A 24,595-nucleotide genomic window follows, 5' to 3' on the forward strand; every position below is an offset into this window, starting at 1 on the left:
GGCATCCTTGACTGACAGCTGAATGTGCCATGTGGGGGTTCACTTCTATTTTATTGGTGAATGGTAACTCTTATCGTCAAATTCTTTTCATGGCTATTTTTCTCTTAGAAGTGAATGGCAGGGAAAAGGCAACAAACAGATATTGATAATATACACATATTGCAAACATTACAGGTGTTATTAGTTATGTTTGTGTGAATGATGAGACATTGTCATGACAAATTTTGTATAAATAGACCCCCTAAGAGTTAAATCTCACAAATATTACCAAATCACCCAAAAATGTTAAATTATTTTATTTTGTGATATTTAGCACATAGTTAAAATAATTTTTGTTTGATCTAATTTTGTGAGAATAATGAAGACCTACTACAGTTGCAAGAAAAAGTATGTGAACCCCTTGGGATTACGTGGAGTTTTGCATGAATTGGGCATAAAATGTGAAAGTCACAACAATAGAAGAACACAGTCTGCTGAACATAATACTACACAAACATTAGATGTTGCCATGGTTTAATTGCACATAACATGTAAACATTCACAGTGCAGGGAGGAAAAAGTATGTGAGGCCCTAGCTTAATGACTTCTCCCAGAGCTAATTGGAGCCAGGAGTGAGCCGACCTTGACTCCAATCAGTGTGATGATATTGGATGTGTTGCTGACAGCTGTCCTGCCCTTAAAAAACACACACCTGTTTTGGGTTTACTGGTTTCAAGAAGCACTGTCTGATGTGAACCATGAATCGCAGAAAAGAGCTCTCAGAAGACCTACGATCAAGAATAGTTGACTTGCATGAAGCTGGAAAGGGTTACAAAAGTATCTCCAAAAGCCGTGATGTTCATGTGTCCACGGTAAGACAGACTGTCTACAAATGGAGAAAGTTTATCACTGTTGCTACTCTCCCTAGGCGTGGTCGTCCTGTAAAAATGACTGTAAGAGCACAGTGCAGAATGCTGCATGAGGTAAAGAAGAATACCAGAGTGTCAGCTAAAGACCTACAGAAATCTCTGGCACATGCTAACATTTTTGTTGACACTACAATAAGGAAAACATTAAACAAGAATGGAGTACATGGGAGGACACCACAGAGGAAGCCATTGCTGTCCAAAAAGAATATTGCAGCACGTTTGAAGTTTGCAAAAGAGCACCTGGATGTTCCACAGCACTACTGGCAAAATATACTGTGGACAGATGAAAACAAGATTGAGTTGTTTGGGAAGAACACACAACACTATGTGTGGAGAAAAAAAGGCACAGCACACACACATCAAAACCTCATCCCCACTGTAAAACATGGCGGAGGGAGCATCATGGTTTGGGGCTGCTTTGCTGCCTCAGGGCATGGACGGATCGTTGTCATTGATGGGAAAATGAATTCCAGAGTTTATCAAGACATTTTGCAGGAAAACATACGACCATCTGTCCGCCAACTGAAGCTCCGCAGAGGATGGGTGATGCAACAGGACAATGACCCAAAGCATACAAGTAATTCAACAAAACAATGGCTGCAACAGCGCAGAATACGCCTTCTGGAGTGGCCCAGTCCTGACCTCAACCCGACTGAAATGCTGTGGCATGACCTTAACCACTTCCAGACCGGACACTTTTACCCCCTTCCTGACCAGGGCAATTTTCAGCTTTTAGCGCTATCACACTTTGAATGACAATTGCGCGGTCATGCAACACTGTACCCAAATGAATTTTTTACCATTTTTTTTAGATAGATAAAGCTTTATTTTGGTGGTATTTATTCACCACTGGGATTTGTATTTTTTTTGCTATGTAAATGAAATGTCCAAAAATTTTTTAAAAAAGTGTTTTTTTAGTAAAATTTTGCAAATAAATAATATTTCATCATAAATCTTAGCCAAAATTTATTCCGTTATCTTTTTAGTAAAAAAAAAAATCCAAATTAGTTTATAAGCAAAAATTATAATTTTTAAACATTTTTTTTAGATTTTTATTTTATTTTTTTATATTACTATTTTTTTTTTTTTTTTTTTTTACAAACTGTCACCCTAGCAGTACAGTGTCACCATGGTGACACTGTACTACTTGTGAGGGGTGATAAAGATTTTTTTTTTTTTTTTACACTGATTGCTTTTACACCCATATAGGATGTAAAAGCAATCATTTCTCTTTCTCTCTGTGTGCATTCCTGCACTCATTGAGAAATACAGAGTGAGCTGTGATTGGTCACAGCTTGTCACATGGTACAAGGCTTTTGTGAATAGCCTTGTACCATGTGACCTCTGTGATCATTCACAGATTTCACACATAGTAAGCAATGATGTCAGAAGTGACATCTTGCTTACTACTTTGCATGTGATCACTGATTGGCCAATCAGTGATCACATGATCGGGACCTCGTACAGAGGTCCCGTCCGACGATCGGTGTTTCACTGTGTCCGGAGGACACAACGGCACCGGATCGCGGTGCTGCGGGCTCCCATGGAGCGCGCACAAGCAGGGTGCGGGGAGGCCGTTTATAGACGGCCACCCGACCCTGCAGTGCCACCGTCCGGGAAGTGGTTAAGAGAACGATTCACACCAGACATCCCAAGAATATTGCTAAACTGAAACAGTTTTGTGAATAGGAGTGGTCCAAAATTACTCTAGATCGTTGTGCAGGTCTGATCTGCAACATCAGGAAACGTTTGGTTGAGGTTATTGCTGCCAAAGGAGGGTCAACCAGTTATTAAGTCCAAAGGTTTACATACTTTTTCCTCCCTGCACTGTGAATGTTTACATGTTATGTGCAATTAAACCATGGCAACATCTAATGTTTGTGTAGTATTATGTTCAGCAGACTGTGTTCTTCTATTGTTGTGACTTAGATGACATTCAGAGCACATTTCGTGCCCAATTCATGCAAAACTCCACGTAATCCCAAGGGGTTCACATACTTTTTCTTGCAACTGTAAATGTTTGTGCAAATGGACATTACTAGGCATTTTATATACCTAGCTTAAATTTCCCAATGCTTTCCCATATCCTGGGAGCTGCAGATGGTGAGTACAGCCTGCCATTCAAATGAATGGCTGTACGCCTTTACTGTTGTAAATAGCCAGCCACTCCCACCCCCTCCCCAGCCTGTATCTGCAGTGAGCATTGGAGTGGCTGAGCAGAGAGCAGTGACTGACAGAGAGCATTGGAGGGACAGAGCAGAGAGTGGTGATTGCCAGTTTGTGCAAAGAAACAAGAGTCCTGTGTTCTGTGAAAGGTTTTTATCCCCTTACAAGAGAAAAGATATGCCCTGTGGAGTGCACCCTTTACATATATACTGCAGCACCAATCTCTTTTTATCACCACACCTTCTCTGCAGTTAAACCCTATTGTGCCATTGTGGACTACTACAACAATTCCACCACTGTGAATATGAAGGCTGTCATGTATCTAGATAATTGTAGAGCTAGCAGTAGTAAATTACACTCAACTGTATTTGTTAACGTGGGGTACAAACTGGCACACCCTCCCAAATTTGCTTATTTCCATATTAGGATGAAGACCATTAAACTCCCTCTATAAATTGGGAAGAAATTATTGGGAGGTTGATTTAGGGTTTGATGCAGATTACCCTCATTTTCACATTTTCAAAGTTGACTAAATCAGTTTTTTTTTTAAATAAAGAACTCCAGGCAAATAGCTAACTATGCCAAAACCTTTATACTGTATGAGCTATTTTCCCTGCCAAAGGATTTTTATTTATGTACATCCAGTCCTGAGAGTTGCAAAGCCCTGCTATATAGCACAGCCCTATGTAGCAGGACAGAATACCTGATTTTTCTTTGCTGAAGTTTAGTATTACCTATAGAGCTTGTCCCTTCCTTAACCTGTGACTGGGCAGTGAAAGGAGAAGTAGCAGATTGATGAGCTCATCTCTCTCTCTAACTCCTACCAGCATGCCCCTCGCTCTGCAGCATACCTGATTGGCACTTTGTGTTGCTTCTCTCTCCCCAGACTGAGCATTGATTTGCAAGGAAAAACAATATTGATGGTATTTTGTGCCTTCAATGTCTATCTAGAGTTCAGCCATGACTTCTTTTATTCAGATAGCTAAGTCTCTTGCTTAACGCTTTATTGTTTGTTGGTATACATATGCGTGTCTGTCTGTGGATTTGTGCATGTACCTGTATCATACTGTATTAGGAGAGCTAAGAAAGTTTTTTCTTTTCCTTCAACTTTCTATAATAAATAAATATCCTTACCCTACAGGCATCAATGACTGTTTATAATATTAAAGACACACTTAAATATTCCAATATGGTCAGCTCTTAATGTGTTTAGACAGGTTTTGCAAAATCAAAGGATTTTTCTTTCCTTCCAGTTCAATAGAAGTGCTTTTGTTGAATTATGCATTATGCTGCGGACACCACAGACTGATAGGAGAGAGACATTCTATATATGTGTTTTATTGACCTAAAATACTGGGTCATAAAAAAAGCCACTTATCAATGCATTAACATGCCAAAGGCAACGCCAAGTCACTACTTCACCACAGAGCCACACAGCTTGAAGTACTCTCACTGCAGCTGGGCATTCTGGGTAACTGCATGAAAGTGAGCCTAAAGTTCACAGTCTAACACTTTGTTTTTAATCATTTGTTTTAATGGATTCCATAAACCTGGCATAACAAATAAGTCAGTTTGGTCCGTTTGATAGTAAGATCTCTTTCGTGCTGACAAAATGTTTATACTTTCAGAACGTCTGAAAATGAAAAAAAAAAAATAATAATAAAAGAAAAAAAATAAATAAATATACTGATATGCCTCCATGTCTGGATACCCACTTCGATGCATCCCGTTTCCTCCAATCATTACCTACAATATGTATGTTTATTGCAAGCAATTGTAAGTGGAGATTTGTGTTTACCCATGATTCGGTATGTATGCAAATTAAAATTTATATCTTGTTGATCATATTTGCATATACAGGTCAACTACCAAATTTTGTTTTATTTATAGATGCATCCTTACCTAGTTCCTGAGGAAGCCACTGAGAGTCATGAAAGATGTAGAGCTGCTGTTCAGTAGAAGCTGTACCAGCTCTGTACTGTGACAATGTATCTGTGTGTAATCAACCATGAGGTGACCCCAATCATCGTTGATCGATTATGGTTCCAATCAGGTTATATGGTCATTTAGGAGTGGTAGGATTTCAGATGATATAATTGTTGAGGTGAAATTTCTTTATGTTGTAACTGTGGTACTTATGTAGGATCATATTTTAGAGAATATTGTTACTGATATTGTTGTAGCTTTGTAATTTGTTAATAAAGAGTACAAAGATTTTACAAAAATGTTTTTGATCTTTAAGTGCCTATAAAGTCCATTTAGTTACAATCACAAATTTGCTAGTCTCTCTAGGATGTGGCACAGTTTATGAGTCATATATCCATAGTACCACCCTATGGATATACCATTTATTCATTTTATATATATATATATATATATATATATATATACATACACTGTATTGCCAAAAGTATTGGGACACCCCTCCAAATCATTAGATGAGTGTTCCAATCACCTCCATGGCCACATGTGTATAAAATCAAGCATCAAGGCATGCAGACTGTTTCTACAAACATTTGTGAAAGAATGGGTCGCTCTCGGGAGCTCAGTGAATTCAAGCAGGGTATAGGTTGCCAACTGTGCAATAAGTCCAACCGTGAAATTTCCTTGCTACTATATATTCCACGGTCAACTGTTAGTGGGATTATAACAAAGTGGAAGCAACTGGGAACAACAGCAACTTAGCCACAAAGTGGTAGGCCATGTAAAATGACAGAGCGGGGTAAGCACATGCTGAAGTGCACAGTGCACAGAAGTTGCCAACTGTCTGCAAAGTCAATAGCTAAAGACCTCCAAACTTCATGTGGCCTTCATATTACTACAACAGCAGTACGTAGAGAGCTTCATGGAATGGGTTTCCATGGCTTAGTAGCTTCATTGAAACCTTACATCACCAAGTGCAATGCAAAGTGTTGGATGCAATGGTGTAAAGCACGCCGCCACTGGACTCTAGAGTTGTGGAGACGTGTTCTTTGGAGTGATGAATCACGTTTCTCTGCCTGGCAATCCGATGGACATGTCTGGGTTTGGTAGTTACCAGGAGAAATGTACTTGCCTGACTGCATTGTGCCATGTGTAAAGTTCAGTGGAGGGGGGATTATGATGTGGGGTTGTTTTTTAGGGGTTGGGCTCGGCCCCTTAGTTCCAGTGAAGGGAACTCTTAAGGCATGAGCATATCAAGACATTTTGGACACTTTCATGCTCCCAACTTTATAGGAACAATTTGGGGATGGCCCTTTCCTGTTCCATAATGGCTGCACACCAGTGCACAAACCAAGGTCCATAAAGACAGGAATAAGGGAGTTTGGGGTGGAAGAACTTGACTAGTCTGCACAGAGTCCTGACCTCAACCCAACAGAACACCTTTGGGATGAATTAAAGCGGGGACTGCGAGCCAGGCCTTCTCATCCGACATTAGTGCCTGATCTCCCAAATGCGTTTCTGGAAAAATGGTCAAACATTCCCATAGACACACTCCTAAACCTTGTGGACAGCCTTCCCAGAAGAGTTAAAGCTGTTATAGCTGCAAAGGGTGGGCCAACTCAATATTGAATCATACGCAATAAGACTGGGACGCCATTAAAGTTAGTGTGCGTGTAAAGGCAGGCGTCCCAATACTTTACTGGCAATATAGTGTGTGTATATATATATATATATATATATATATATATATATATATATATATATTAATCAACATCCTACAAAGTGCATAAACAGAGCAAAAAACAGAATCAACATTTGGTGTGTCCACTATTTGCCTTTAAAATTGCATCAACTCTCCAACATACTGATGCACACATGAAAACTAACAGTTCTATTGATTTATGCTGCAGTTTTAGACTTTCTCAGTTGCCTCTTTTTCTTTCTGTAATTCCAGACAAACTTAATGAGACCAAGATCTGGGCTCTATGGGGGCCGTACCATTTCTTCTTTTTACTAAAGATAGTATAGTTTGACTTTTGCTGCATGTTTGGGGTAATTGTCCTGCTGCAGAATGAATTTGGGAACAATCAGATTACTCCCTTATGATATTTACATTTGGGAAATCATTAATTCTGACCAAATCCAATTTTTTTGCCACGATGTTGGGTATAAGCTTTTTTTGTGTATATGTACTTTATGAATGGGTGTATTAGCACTGTATAAAAAATAGATGCAAATATGTGATGAATAGACAAATAAAAACCTTGCAGGTTCAGTTTGAGTCAGATTCACTGAGCCCATATGAAAGCCCATCAACTGGATTCTTAGCATCAAACCGCACTAAAGTCTATGGGAGATGAATTAGCTACTTTGCTGGCTCTTTAAAGTCTAATAGGAAAGATATTAATAAAAAAGGTCATAGGTAGCTGTGCACTGCCATTGGTCACATAAACCAATGCAAAACATTTTTTAAAATACCTTTCACTGGAGAAAGGGTTTTTTCATTGGTGGGTTATGGGTTACTGTAATAGATAATCAGTGGACATCAATAAACAAGATAATTGATGATGGAGTTACATTGGGGGAACTTAACACTAAACACAACAGATACTAAATAAGACATTATACACCAAAACAAATAAAAAAAATTAACATCTGGTTCTTCTTAAGATTTCAACCAGGCCTTTATCCAAGAATGTAGCATAGGTGGTCAGGAATGACAGGGCAGTGAGCGCATATACAAACTGGCCAATTTGGGCCAAAAAATGTGTCCGGTCTGCAAACATACTGGGCTTGGGTCAAACCTCCATTCAACCAAATAGGGTGCTAATTCCATTATTAATAATGTACTCCAGCCAAGGGTACCTGATATTTTACTTTAATGGTTTAAATATTATATTATTAAAAGTGCAGTTATACTTTAAGCCTAGGTATCTTGTACATGATGAAATCTATCTTGAAGACTCCAATACACAAGATATCTTGGATACATTGCAATAAGATTGTCTGTCCCTTGGTACACAATTTATAATGCATTTACCACACAAAATGGAAACATAGCACTGAACAAATGATCCTTGTGTAAACCAGTCAAGAAAGTCTAAGATGGCATCATGTACGCTACAAATATAATTAACCTCTGGCTCACTCAAGATGCATAGAACTCATTTGAATCAACTCCATCAAAAGAGATCACCCATTTGACAAATGTGTTTACTATGCTGTCCAGGGTTGGCACCCCCTTGACATGCATGTATAATGGCATCTGTCAAACTATCTCTCCCGAGCAGACACACCATCCAGCAGCCTTAACTCAGCATTACAGCTTTCTAATAATACACTGTATTTCCCAAAACCTGGCTTTTTTAAAACAAGAATACTGGCCAGCGCTACTTTTTCTGTAAAAAGATTATCACTCATACAAAGTAAAGGATCATGGGAAAAGATGGCACAGCAAAGGTCCTCTCTGGAGCCTTTTAATAAAACATGAATTAGATGCCAAAGCACATTAAATTTTGTTTCCCCATGACAGAAAATCAAAAAGTTATCTTTTTCTTTCTACAGGCATATTTTTTGATTGATCTACAGAGAAAGCGAACACAAGAAAGAAAAGAGAGAGTATATACACACTAAAACATCTCTTTAATTTCTTAATTTAATATCTGACACGTAAAGATTCTCATTAAGCCAGTCAATGAAGCCTGGAAATACAATTTTCGTGCAAACTGTCGCTATCATAACTTACATGCAACTTCAGATGGTGCGCTGTAAGCAATGTGATTAAAACCATTCATCTTTTCTGTCAACTTCTCGCTCCTGTTATTAAACGAAGGGGCTATGTGGGACTTACCAGCTGACAACTCCATTTGGGAAAGGAGGGGCTGCATGCTATCACTAGATGCACTAAAGGAGTCTCTTGCAATACATCTCAGGAAGGCAGTCAGCAGCACTTGAGTATTGGGTGGCTGCTAAATTGAAGGTTAAGCATCTAGAAATAGGATCAAAGCAAAGTGTCAGGTTTGTGGGAAAAGGTGCTTAATCTAGCTTTTTAGATGACCTAGTGGCATGACGAAGACTAAACCTACTGCTGTTACTGGCTTAAATGCACTGTGGGGTACCTCATAACAACAAATTATGTTTTTGGAGTTTACCTTTAAGCTGGCCTGGTTCTGTTAACGTTGAGGAGCTTAAATTAACCATTGCATGATCAAAATATTCAGAACTTATGCTTCCTTAGTAAACTTCTTCTTTTTTTAGGCATTTTTACTTTGTTTGTGAGTGTACCTATGATTGCCATCTATTGCATGCTGATAGTTTTAAATACTAAAAATCTACCCGCACTATAATTACATGAAGAAATGGGTAGCTTCTGTTTTTAAGTGATGGTCACCTCAAATGCACTACAATTAATCCCCACAGTCCTAATGGGCAACAATGCTACCTATACACATGTATTGGTGAACAAACAAACTTAAATAAACATAAAAATCAAAACAAAATAAAAAAACATTCCGTGAACATATATAATTGTCCACACTTGTATCAGTGCTCTGTGTCAGTTCCAACCAAATGGACATCAAGTGATGAATAAAGTGCTTCGAAAATTGTGCTCCAAAGAGGGATAGCTCCAGAAAAGAGAAAGACCATAAGGAATCATACTGCACACACCTGATAGTATTGGCCCCAGAAAATCTAACCAAGTCATACTGTATATGTCTGCCCAGCATAGCAAAAGATCACTAAGGAACATTTTGAGCCATATCAAGGAAGCATGTTATAATATCAGAAAGCTGGATGGAAGCTATTTAGAGGAGCTGCACCAAAGCAGGACGCAGTTTTGGAGCAGTGTATTGACTCACTTGCTAACACAAGGGGTCAATAATATCAGTTGAATGTGGTGTGATTTATTATGGTCATTCTTCATTATGGAGCTATCCCACCTTGGAGCACATCACTTACTGTTCATGTTGATTGGAAATGCTACAGAGCACTGGCACAAGTGTTGGTGAATATGTTTGTTCACAGACTGTTTTTTTTAATTCAATTTTCATTTTGATTTTTCTGTTTATTTAAATTTTGACATTCATCAATGCATGTGTATAGGCAGTGTTGTTACTCAATAACATTGTGAAGATTAATTGTGTAAATGCCGATAGGTTTGCATTGGTTTTTATATGGTCAGTGTCCTATTGGAGACATTTCTATCCACTCTCTGTGCTAGAGAAACAAGAAGTGTAAGAAAATCTCTCCAATGTGGCGTGAAATTTGCTCTGAGACAGCTGCTGAAAAAGATGTATCCATTGAAGGATTCCCCCTTGATATTGTTCCACTAATGGCTATGAACTTTTTAATTTCCTACCTATCCTGTGAACAATGGCCACCAGGACAAATAGAGAAGATGAACCTTCCCAATAGAGAAAAGACAGCAATAAAAACTTAAACTTTGTCCTACAAAACATTTGTAAAATATACATACACACTGCACCAAGTTGATGCCTCCCAACGACCCACTGGCACTATATAAATCACAAATAATAGTCACCAGTCTTGAATGGGATGAGGCATGGACAAATGCAGTTTGAAATAGTAGTACACACAGGGGTTAATTTACTAAAACTGGAGGGTGCAAAATTGGTGCAGGTCTGCCTAGAAACCAATCATCTTCCAGATTTTTTTTATCAAAGCCTAATTGAACAAGCTGAAGTTAGAAGCTGATTGGTTTCTATGCACAACTGCACCAGATTTTGTATGCCCCGTTTTTAGTAAATCAACCCCACAGATTGTTTTGTAACTTCAAATCACATAGGCATGACTCAAATGATGTGGTTAAACCAGTGTGTTTCAGTCCACAATGAACATGTGAGCATGGCAAAACCAAGCTAGATTTTCATCAAAATGTATGTACAGCCAAAACTTTTTATCTGGGTTTTGGATACAGTATTGATGGTTTAGAACCCATGTAAGGCTTTGTTAGTATCATTTTAAGCCCCGCTCATAGTTTAACAGGCAGGAAGTGAGGGTAACTTTTTAACGGCAACAAATGCTTTCTTTCCTACAGTTGGGGAAGGCCAGAACACCTGTCAAGTTTTTATTGTGTCTCTCCTCTTCCTGTATGGTAAATCCATTGTCAGCACCACAGGGAGTGAGGGTAACTTTCCCTAACAAAGCCCTGGATAAAACAATAACAACATGAGAGGGTTTCTAATCCCCCCACCCCAATGCACAAAAAAAAACTAGAAAAAATGTTTTTAGTGTAACAAACTTTATCATAATAACCAACAATTTTTTTCTTTAGCGTAGGAACACAGGTAACTTATGTCTTATTTTATTTTTATTTATATGAATACTAACCACTTGTCCTCTGGAAGATTTTATGCCCTTCATGACGAGGCCATATTTTGCTATGCAGCACTGTGCTATTTTAACTGATAATTGCATGGTCATGCAATGCTGTACCCAAATGAAATTTACATAATTTTTTTACACAAATAGAGCTTTCTTTTTGATTACCTATGGGTTTTTTTTTTTTTTTTAGAAAAGACTAACAATTTTGAAAAAAAAAAAAATATATATATATATATATATATATATATATATTTTTTTTTTTTTACTTTCTGCTATAACACATATCCCACTAAAAAATAAAAAAAAAATCAAATCTTTGGCAAAATTTTAGTCAAAATGTATTCTGCTACATATCTTTGGTTAAAAAAAACCCCAATAAGTGTATATTGATTGGTTCGTGTGAAAGGCATTGCATCTACAAGCTATGGGATACGTACTGGAATTTTGTTATTTTTTATACTAATAATGGCAGTGAGCAATGACTTAAAACAGGACTGCGATAGCGCGGAAGGCAATCTGACACTAACTGATGCTGGAGGGGGAACTGACTTACTGCCACTAGTGTCACCAGTGACATTAGTACAGTGATCAGTGCTAATAATATGAACTGACACTGTACCAATGACACTGGGTAGGAAAGAGTTAACATCTAGGGTGATCAAGGGGTTAAATGTGTTTATGAGTGTATTGTGTGCTGCTTTTACTGTGGTCTAGCAGTTTTCAATCCCTGTTTAGCAGGGAATGAACAAACAACAAGATCCCCTATCACCAAACACAGCTCTGTGTTGTTTACATTCGCAAAGCTGTTTTGGTGAAGCTCAGAGTCAATCACCGAGTGCCATCGATCAATCATTGGCTGGGACCCAGTGATCGGCATGTGCTGTGATGAATCACAGCACAGCTGGGCCAGCAGACATGTGCGCCCCCTGCCCAAACTTAAGTTATACATTCAGCAAGTGGTTAAAATTATACTTCTGGTACAAAGTACCACAAAAACATCAAAAACTAAAATTTTTGCATGTGAACAGTAAAAATGCAAACATCAACACTAAGTCCTCATGCAGACTGGACGTTTTGCTAAGGCTGGTAATGTTAGCTGTGTAAAGTCATATTAAAAATGTGAGTTTTCCAGGTTTTTTAACTTTTTTTGCATTAGTGTTTAACTGCGTTTTCCCATGTTTTTATTGTTTGAGGTTTTTAGCATTTTTTTACCCCCCAAAATGTTTTTTTTGGTAAAAAAAAGTCCAAAAACGCTGGTGCTGCGTTTTTCATAATTTTTCAGCGTCAGAGCCTTTTTACAGCCAAAAACTCCTCTAGAAATTCATTAGTCCTGGGATTTTTTCCAGCCAAAAAATGTACCAGCCAAAAAACATTGATTACAGTCTATGTGTGCATGGACACATAGGATAACATGCTGGGGGTTTACTAGCTGTAGAAAAAAAGTCAAAAGCCAAAAACAACAGCTGTAAAAACATTGTGTTCATGAGGACTAAAAATGTAAGGGGGTAAAGGAAGGAAAATTTAAAAAAAATTTTTTATCCCATGTATTGGTTGCTAAAACTGGCACTAGGTACAGATCAAAGACAAATATTTGGTTTACACATGAGAGTCATGTCAGATGGATGATTTATTTGCAGCATTCCTCTTTTTTTAAGGATATTGTAGTTATTTTCTATGGAAGCACAAACACAATAATTGTACAGTGATTTGTAGCTCAGTCACTCAGTATTAAAAAAGAAAAAAGTATGAAAACTAACATTGTAACAGCATCTTTATATTACACTGGCAGCACTCTTGAAACACAGGGGATCCTGCAATCACACCCAGCAGAGGACACAAGATTAGTGATTTGCTATACAGAGCTGCATAGCAAACAGCTGTTATAAATAATGGATCTACTGGCAGCATATGCAGGTAATAAAACTATGCCACGAGGGGACTCAGAAAACTGAAATGCTGTTTTAATATTAGTGGCATACTGTATCATATGTGTGATTTTCTTTTTTATTTCACCCATAGTTACACTTTAATCTCTGCACTAGTGTGGCTGCTGGAGAGTATATGCCTTCTTGCCATTGGATGTCCTCAGTTTGATGCACAACTAATCAGTGACTAGACAGTGAAAAGAGGAGCAGCGCAGTGATGTCACTCTGCTTTATCATTGTATAAGTATTCTGATTGGCTCTGACACTTCTTCCTCTCACACTTCAAGCCTACTATACAAGTAATGCAGAGGCCAATACCACCTCAAATTCAGTTCCTGCGCTGCTTGGGCAGACCTTAATTTGACAGTTAAAATGCATTTTATGATCTATTAGTAATCACTGAGCTGTAATCATTTGTGTCTTTTATATAAGCCCAGAGTTCAGCTTTGTGTTGCTTTTGCTTCATTCACCTCATCTGTCTCCAGCATGGTGGAACTCCGTAAACAAGACACATTTTGAAGGACAATGGAAAGCTTCCAAAAAGGACTGTATTTTCATCACTGGAGTCTGTAGGCACACAAACGTTGGCACATTGGTAGGTGGGGGCTTAGGACCTATGGCAATCAATCAGAGAGAAACCACACATTATGTTTTATGTTGTAATTTTGAATATCGAAGAAAGGTTAGTGGTAACAAATAAAGACAGTTTCTACAGGCACTGGTATTATAGTATCCAATATAGCAGTAGGTATAAGGCACTTTAGCAATTGGTACAGTACCACCAGGCTTGGGTATTACTGGAGAGTTGGCAGATTGCTGTGTTCTGGGACAGCACTCTAATGCAGCTGAGGAGAGCCCTATTTCACTGGCCTGGATACCAGAATGTTCCCTGAACACAGGCGCTGTGTAAGTTAGTCCTACTCACCAGGAAACTGTTCCTGCACTATACACTTTCCCTATCAAGTGGAGTCTCTGTCTCTGTCCTACTACTTGTTCTAGCCTCAGAAGTATAATGTGAAAGCCATAATTTATAAGGTCCCACGCCAAGATTGCTGCCAAAGGTCACCAGAAGTTGCAGCTTCCAATTACACAGCTGGTATCTCTGAGCTCTGACATACCAACGTACGTCTCTAAAGCCTCCACTCCATCTGTATAGTGTCACAGTGCCCCTTACTAGATGGATGAAAACCTGTACCTGCCTACACACATACCACATCCTTCTTCTAGGATCATGTCTATTAAAACAGAAGACTTTATTGTTTTACTGACTATAAAGCCCACTTCAGGATACAACTATTTTTTTACCAACAGTTTCTCCTACCCCTCTCTGAACCCATCCTGACAATTCTGACAATCCTACGTTTCTCCTTACCTTGTAAAGCCAACAAAACTTGCCTTATTCCTCTGTCCAAGTCCTTTGCCACTGGTGTGGGGGACCACTTATTCAGAGCTGAGATGGCAGGTGAGACCACTTCTCCTCCTGGTCCTGAGAAGACACGGACAACATCCATATAATAGGTAGAGTCCATGTTACTCAGACAGTGAAGTGGACACCCAAAGAAGGAACCAAAAGCAGGAAATTAAAAAGGGGACAAGTCTCTGGGTTGGAGAGTCATGTGTCTTTGGTTTAAAGTGGTTGTAAACCCAGTGAAGTGACTGGCCTCAAGTGATACACAGAGATGAAACAAATCCTCCTACATAAGTTGTACCTGTTATCTGCAGTCTTTTCTTCTCTATATCTGTTCAAAGTGTTTAATTTATAAAGCTTGTCTGAGAGTTTGGAAAATGGGGACAGAGAGCTAAAATTACACACTGCAGAGCTTAGTGAGGAGAGCTCTGAGAGCTGATTGGAGGGAAGAGACACACCCCATTTCACACAGCACAGAATGGAGGATGTCACTCTGCTGGTGCTCCCTCCCTGTCACCATTTTTTCTCATGGTATTAGGAAAACCTGTCAGACGTGATCCATGCAGATAGCAGAAAAACAAGGCAGCAGACAGGAAAGACACTTGGTGCTCTGGATTGAGACAAGTACACACTATAGAGAGATATGTATTTTTCATATTTCATGTCTCAGATTTACAACCGTTTTAGGGTAAATAAAAAGGGGCAGTTAGGCATTTCATCTAAAAGAATGTATTACCTTCTTAGACAGACTGTACTTATAGACACTGCAATAAAATTTACATACTACTGGGTCAGACATATAGCTCTGTAATCAGCCTTGACTAAGCAAGGAGAGAGAGAGAGCAGGAGTCCTTCTCTACAGCATGTTGGCAAGGGACAGGCTTTTCTACTCTAGAATATAGCTGCTTTAAAAAGAAAATAAAGTAATAAATAAACATCTATTGTTTGATGCACCTGGAATGTATTTAGCTGATTTAAACTGGGAATGCAGTTGGACTTTATGGACAGACATATCTGGGTCAATTCACTAGCAAATCTGTATTCCTAAATTTGAACAGTTTTAGACAAAACTGTCATTTTCAAGCAGTCAGATATTTCAGTGAATTGGACAGGTCTTATTTGTAGTTAAACTAGAAAAGCTACAATTTCTGGGGAAATTGTGTGAAATGTTCTTGCCTCCATTAGTAGTCTACAACTCACACTCTAGCTTTTGTCACTCTGCTGCCTGCTCACACACCTGGGTTCCTATGGCAACTCACTCTACAGCAAGGGCAGAGAAGAGCGGTTAAAAACAAACTGCTCCAACTTGCTCACTTCACTGGCGGTTGCCATCTTCAAATGGTTGTAGTTTAAAAATTATAAATCCTACACTGAAGAGCTTTATATTGTCAGAATCACAAGACCCAGACCTACATTTTCATGCATAGTATGTCTCTGGAATAGTAAAAATTAAGGCACAGTTGCAGTTTAGATATTGCCCTTCAAATTTGAGGTGGCTAGAGTGGAGTTTCAATGAATGTCAATGGGTGGCATGAGTTGCAAACAAATGGTCCTATTGTGAAAACTATCAGGACTATGGACTTAGCCGTGGACATTTTTAGTGGCAGCAGGCATAGCTGAACGTTTTGATATAAGATTTGTGTAGGTGGGCTTGAAAATGAGGGAGTAATGGGAGTGTAGAAATCATGTCCTGATTTTTCAGCTCACACTCTAGCTTTTGTCAGCTCCCACTCTAGTTTTGAACATTCCGCCATTCATTCCTCTGGGACCAATTTCACCACAAAAACGCAGATATTTCGTGAACCATTCGGTGAACTGTTCCACAAAGTAATAGCACACCAATCGGGAACAATCCGCACATGTCAGTATATTACTGTCTATGTAGTGTAAAAACTGTGGGAGGAGTTAGGGTGGTAAATTTGGCTATAATAATAAGTATATATATGTGCGATAACAGTAAGTGGTCTTACCATGCAAGAACACTTAATAACAGTAATGTAACTTTACTTATTGTATTAAATTATTGTCATTTAACTGTCAAATTAGGAAATTGGTATAAACAGCATGCACCAGTATTATATAGTGATATTTACAAGAAATAGCATCATGACCTAATAAAGGTGAAGTAAAACAATAGCAACAATATTAATACTCCTTAAAACTAGTTGTCCAATGGTCTGCATAAAATGGTATAACAGTGTAATACTTGACTCCAGATTCACTAGATAATATACAGCTGTGATGATCAATAAAGCTATGTGTGTAGGAATACACAGGATGGTACCGGAGAAATTATATCTTTTTCATTTGCTTTACTCCACACCCGTGGGGCCACCTGTCTTCCTATTTTGAAAAAGAATTTAGCATAAAGCCTCTTTAGAACCATAAATTATTCTGAAAGGCTGATGTTTCTAGTGAAAACTATTTACCCTGTTAGATGGCAAGTGAATACCGTGAAAATATTATTACAGTGAATACAATAAAAATGAACAATAACTGTCCAGCCAGTGAAGGATGTACATATAAGAAAGATGTATGCTTTAGAGTGTAATTTTCCTTTGGAAATAAAGTATATACAACAGCGGAGACAGAGAAATTATACACGCCGTTTACATTGTGCACTTTCCTTATGTTGGTTATAGCACTACTTGATTTTTCTAAAAGTCCTTTTTTTATTTCATAGTATAAGTACATTTTTGATTCACCTGAATATATGTAACTAGATTTGTCCAGTTTGCAGAGAGTATTTTTTAACCAATTCAACAAATCCTAAATTGTTTGATTATCTGAAAAATGAGTTACTAATAACTAGGAATGAGTCAGTGGTTCAGTCCAAACAGTTCTGACTGAACTTTGACCTAAACATTCGCCTGTCAGACCCCATATTCAGCAGCAGCTGAAAATTACTGGAGGTAATGGAGGTAGTATTATTAATGCTTCTATATACGTCAGCTTCTTACTATCACTGGTTCCTAAGGAGGAGGCGGGTGCTTGGGCCTACCAGATCCTTAGGAACCATTGAAGTCACCAGGAATCCCACCCACATAAGCAAAGGATCAAGGATAGCAGTGACACTACTGCCCAGATACAGCCACTGGCCATATTAGGGCAATCACACTGACCAAATATGGCCATGGCGATGTTTGAATAACTACTTCAAAAGTATGCAAAACCAAAATATCAATAACTCAGTAATGCATCATATGTAAGCATAACTCATGCTAGAAAACTTCATGCACAATGTAAATAGAAATATGTGGTAAAGGGTCCATCACAAACATATAATTGAAATGTGGGCATGATACAAAGAGTAAGCTTCAAAAAAACATATATTCAAGTCCACTTGTGAAATCTTGAAAATAATTGAAAATCCACTTGCAATAGACCCAAACCACCTTGAAAACAAGTGTGCCAGTTTTCTACCAAACGGTAATAATCTTGAGATTATAAGAGATCAGCAGCATGGAAACCATCCAATCAAAGGCCACCAAACAGAATACTGCAGGCTCCAGAGTCTCCAGTGTCTTCCACTTGTTATCCAAAGACCCCTCCTCAATGCTTGGTGAATGATGTCACCACCATCCCCTACCCTTCTTGTATATAGTTGATAACAGCTCGGGAAGCGGTCATTCAACTATACGTACTGTTGGGATCAGTCATGTGTGCAGGGTTTTTGGGTTTCTTTTTTTAGCAAATCAGAAGGTGGTGGGCACCGTGACTGACGATGGATTTATAATGATGGACTTTTTTGGGGGTCTTTTTACAAAGAGAAAGGAATTACCTTCAAATGACGTTCATTGCCAAAAAAAAAAACAGCACAAAGACAGTCCAACGGTCTCCCAAAATACATAACAGAGCCTTGTCTGTGGGTCTGTGTGCTGTGTTTTTTTTTAAGAAGCAGGCAATGAAATGTAATTTGTTGTCAATTTTAAACACTTTTTCCCTTTGCCGATTTCAGTGCTACTGCAGCACTTTCTATACATCACAGAGATGCACCCTTCACAGGTGGGATCGCCCCCCCCCTCCACATGCTATTTAACCGCTTCTCACTTGAACACTGCACATAAATGGACAGGTGGGAGCGTCGCCGTTCTGAGTGGAAGTTCCTGAACGTCCGTCAGAATGTGGGCATGTACGTTCCCTACATAGCTGTCAGTGCACCAGTGATCCACATCTGTCACAGTAGCAGTGATCCACATCTGTCATAGTGCCAGTGATCCACATCTGTCACAGTACCAGTGATCAACATCTGTCACAGTACCAGTGATCCATATCTGTCATAGTGCCAGTGATCCACATCTGTCACAGTACCAGTGATCAATATCTGTCACACATCACCAGTGATAAACATCTGTCACACAGTACCAGTGGTCATCCACATCTGTAACAGTGATCCACATCTGCCACAGTGTACCAGTGTAAAATTCCACATCTGTACCAGTGATCCACATCTGTCACGGCATACCAGTGTAAAATTCCACATCTGTACCAGTGATCCACATCTGTCACAGTGTACCCGTAATCTTCATCAGTACCAGTGATCCAAATCTGTCACAGTGTACCAGTGTAAAATCCACATCTGTACCAGTGATCCACATCTGTTATCGTGTACCAGTGTAAAATTCCACAACTGTACCAGTGATCCACATCTGTCACAGTGTACCAGTGATCCACATCTGTGCCATTGATCCACATCTGTCACAGTGAACAAGTGTAAATTCCACATCTGTACCAGTGATCCACATCTGTCACGCTGTACCAGTGATCCACATCTGTGCCAGTGGTCCACATCTGTCACAGTGAACAAGTGTAAATTCCACTTCTGTACCAGTGATCCACATCTGTCGCGGTGTACCAATGGTCATCCATATCTGTACCAGTGATGATCAACATCTGTCACGGTGTACCAGTGTAAAATTAACATCTGTACCAGTGATCCACATCTGTCACGGTGTATCAGTGTAAAATTCACAACTGTACCAGTGATCCACATCTTTCATGGTGTACAAGTGTAAAATTCACATCTGCACCAGTGATCCACATCTGTCATGGTCATCTACTTCTGTACCAGTGATCAACATCTGTCATGGCCTACCATTGTCAAATCCACATTTGTTCCAGTGATTCACATCTGCCACAGCGTACCAATGTAAATTCCACATCTGTTCCAGGGACCCACACCTGTCATGGTGTACCAGTGCAAAATCCACATCTGTACTAGTGATCCACATCTGTCATGGCATACCAGTGTAAAATTCACATCTGTACCAGTGATCCACTTCTGTCACGGGGTGTACCAGTGATCTTCATCTGTACCAGTGATCCACATCTGTCACAGTGTACCAGTGTAAAATCCACATCTGTACCAGTGATCTACATCTGTCACGTGTACCAGTGTAAAATTCCACAACTGTACCAGTGATCCACATCTGTCACGGTGTACCAGTGATCCACATCTGTGCCAGTGATCCACATCTGTCATAGTGAACAAATGTCAATTCCACATTTGTACCAGTGATCCACATCTGTCGTGTTGTACCAGTGGTCATCCATATATGTACCAGTGATCCACATCTGTCGCGGTGTACCAGTGGTCATCCATATATGTACCAGTGATCCACATCTGTCATGGTGTACCAGTGTAAAATTAACATATGTACCAGTGATCCACATCTGTCACGGCATACCAATGTAAATTCCACATCTGTACCAGGGACCCACACCTGTCATGGTGTACCAGTGCAAAATCCACATCTATACTAGTGATCCACATCTGTCATGGCATACCAGTGTAAAATTCCACATCTGTACCAGTGATCCACTTCTGTCATGGGGTGTACCAGTGATCTTCATCTGTACCAGTGGTCCACATCTGTTACAGTGTACCAGAGTAAAATCCACATCTGTACCATTGATCCACATCTGTCATGTGTACCAGTGTAAAATTCCACAACTCTACCAGTGATCCACATCTGTCATGGTGTACCAGTGATCCACATCTGTGCCAGTGATCCACATCTGTCACAGTGAACAAATGTAAATTCCACATTTGTACCAGTGATCCACATCTGTCGTGGTGTACCAGTGGTCATCCATATATGTACCAGTGATCCACATCTGTCGCGGTGTACCAGTGTAAAATTAACATATGTGCCAGTGATCCACATCTGTCACGGTGTACCAGTGTAAAATTCACAACTCTACCAGTGATCCACATCTTTCACAGTGTACCAGTGTAAAATTCACATCTGCACCAGTGATCCACATCTTTCATGGTGTACCAGTGGTCATCCACTTCTATACCAGTGATCAACATCTGTCACGGCCTACCAGTGTCAAATCCACATCTGTTACAGTGTACCAGTGCTCATCCAGTTCTGTACTAGTGATCAACATCTGTCATGGCCTACCAGTGTAAAATGCACATCTGTCACAGTTTACCAGTGCTCAATATCTGTTACACAGTACTAGTATAAAATCCACATCAGTACCAGTGAATAACATCTGCCACAGTGTACCAGAGTAAAATCCACACCTGTACCAGTGATCAATATCTGTCACAGTGTACCAGTGTCAAATTCACATCTGTACCAGTGATAAACATCTGTACCAGTGAACATCAAAATGTCTAAAAAAGTATACACCAGCGAGCAGGCTTTCCAGATACTGAGTATGACAAACGAGAGTAGCAGGGAACTCTCTGTCACACTCAGATTCTGAGTCTGAGCCAGTTGAAAGTGAGTCAGCAATGGATTCTAAGGAGGAGAGGGTCCAAACAAAGAAGTTCAGGAAATTTGAGGAGGAGCAGGCATTCACCAGTAGCGCAGTCGTGAGTACAAGCAGTGCAGCACTCTCAGAAGATAGGCAGGCATCCACCAGTAGCTCGAGAACAAGCAGGGCCCAATTCCCAGATGATAGACCAGGAACTAGTAGCAGGGTTTCCCGTCCATAACAAGGTAGGGCCCATACTAGCCTTCCAGATGTACTTTTATATCCCACATGGCTGCCTGCTAATTCAGCAGAACCTACAATTCCTCCTTTTACAACACAGCCAGGCACTCAGACACAAGCAGAAAATGATACCCCAATTTGTTTTTTTCATTTATCTTTTACTAATGATCTGGTAAATTACATTGTGGAGCAGTGTAACCTGTGTGCCAGCCAATATATAGTCAGCAATCTTAATTCGTCATATGGTGGCCCATTTGTGTGGAAACCCGTCACCGTGGATGAATTTAAACGTTTTCTTGGGACTGACAAAAAAAATGAAGTCCGTGCCCACTGGTCTACCCAACCTATACATCATATGCCAGGCTATTAATCTTGTATGCCCAGAACACGCTATGAGATGATAATGAGGTTTTTGCATTTCAATAATAATACCCAGTGCCCTCCTCAAAATCATCCTGATTATGATAAGCTATTCAAAATTCAGCCACTAATTTACCCCCAACCCAACAAAAATGTTTGTGTGGATGAATCCCTAGTCCATTTTACTGGAAGGCTTGGCATCAAACAATACGGGCCAAATATGGAGTAAAATTCTACAAGGCATGTGACAGGGCCACAGGATATACCTACCTATACTTCAAGATTTACGAGGGAAAGGACAGCCAGCTAGACCCTTCTGGATGCGCTACCTATCCCTCTTACCCAAACAGGCCGCAAACCCCCCAAAATGTGTTGTGTATGTTCCAGTAACCAAATTCGCCGTGACACCCGATACTACTGTCCCCAATGTCCTTCCCAGCCAGGAAACTGTATTGGAGAGTGCTTCCGGATCTATCACACATCACTGCACTATTAGTCAAGATATTTTTCCAGTGTCCACTTATCTGCTATTTCCCTGTATGACCTGGGCTATTTATCAACAACACCTCTGCTTGCCGCCTGAACTGACCTTGGAATTTTTATTGATGCTTGCCGCTTGAACTATCAACCACGTTTCTGCCTTCCACGTGAATTGACTTCGGCCTGTTAATCGACCATGCTTTTTGCCTGCCTCCTGAACTGATCTAATGCCCTGACACTGTATTAGTTGGATTCAAGACAACACAGGTGTCTCATGTATGTGAGGGGCTCCAGAATAGATTTTCCAAGTGTAGAAAACAAACTTTTTTGTTTTCTCTGGGGTTTGTAATTTTTTAAAAGGGTCTGTTAGTCAGGAGACTTTGAAGAGATTGGGTGGGACGAAGCCTCTACCCCTGTGCCCAGGTCTTACCTGACCAAGGCCCTAAGCCTGATATTCCTGCCTGCTGCCGACTTAATGCCATCATGCCTCTGTCTGCCACATGAACTGACACACCTCTGCCTGCTACCTGTTCTATGGATCGTGTTCCTGCCTACTACCAGGACTGATATTTTGGATGTTCTGACTATGTCTCTGCCTGGACAACTCATTTGACTGACCACATGTCTTCCTGCTTCCTGGACCAATGCTTTGGCTGTGCTAGCAATATCTCTTCCTGTGACTGTAGTGACTATGGACAGTTTTCCTTCCTGCTGCCTGGGCGATTCCTTTCACTGTCGCTGACCATGTCCCTGCTTGCTGCCTGGGCCAATGCTCTCCTCTGTGGACAACTGCAGTACTAAAACCACAGGTAATTTTTTTGTTTACCCTTTGCTCAGCAGAATGTATTTTTGAAGTGTAATTCTTGGTATGTACATGCTATGTGTTAGAAGCCTGAAAGTGCTACTTGTTATTTTGTGGGTAATTCCATTGTCCTGGTGCTCCGGGGGCTTCAAAAATGTGATAGGAAGTCAGGAAATTAGATGTGTAATTTATGCTTCTAGATTGCCTGTAGGTGCTACTTGGATGTTAGGCCTCTGTATGTGGCCAGGCTGTGGAAAAGTCTTACACATGTGGTATCCCCATACTCAGAAGGAGTAACAGAATGTACTTTGGGGTGTAATTTTTGGTATGTACATGCTATGTGTTAGAAATATCTTATAAATGGACAACTTTGTGTAAAAAAAAAAACATTTTCATTTTCTTTCTACATTTTCCAAAAACTTGTGGAAAAAAAATTACATTTTCAAAAGACTCATTATGCCTCATAGAATATACATTGGGGTGTTTTCTTTCCAAAATGGGGTCATTTTGTGGGCAATTCATTGTCCTGGTGCTCCAGGGCCTTCAAAAATGTGATAGATAGTCAGGAAATGAGATGTGTAATTTATGCCTTCAGAATGCCTGTAAGTATTACTTGGATGTTGGGCCTCTGTACGTGGCCAGGTTGTGGAAAAGTCTTACATATGTGGTATCCCCATGCACAGGAGGAGCAGCAGGATGTGCTTTGGGGTGAAGCATGAAACAAGTATGCAAATGCCGTGTGAGAAGAATAACCTATTAATATAACAATTGTGTGAAAAAAAAATTAATTTTTTTCCCTCAATTCCCAAAGAATTGTGTGAAAACAATTACAGGCTCAAAAAAATTACCATGCATCTTACTAAATACCTTGGAATGTCTACTTTCCAAAAAGGGGTTATTTAAGGGGTATTCGTACTGTCATGGCTTGTTAGTGTCTCAAGAAATGAGATTATCAGTACATCAGGTTTGATCAGGTGTATTCAATTTTCAATGAATGGTACCATAGCTTGTAGACTTTATAACTTTCACACAGACCAAATAATACACACCGATTATAATTATTTTTACCAAAGCAATGTAGCAATATACATTTTGACCCAAATTTATGAAGAAAAATTACTTATTTGCAAAATGTTATAACAGAAACAAAGAATTTTTTTTTCACATTTTTCGGTCTTTTTAAATTTATAGCGCAAAAATGAAAAAATCCAGTGCTAATTAAATACCAGCAAAAGAAATCTCTATTTGTGTGAAAAAAGGACAAACATTTCATTTGAGTACAGTGTTGCATGAGTGAGTAATTATCATTCAAAGTGTGAGAGTGCTG

Source organism: Staurois parvus, unplaced genomic scaffold (genome assembly GCF_062004578.1).
Source record: "Staurois parvus isolate SC_StPar_1 unplaced genomic scaffold, SC_StPar_1.0 ptg000006l, whole genome shotgun sequence".
NCBI lineage: Eukaryota > Metazoa > Chordata > Amphibia > Anura > Ranidae > Staurois > Staurois parvus.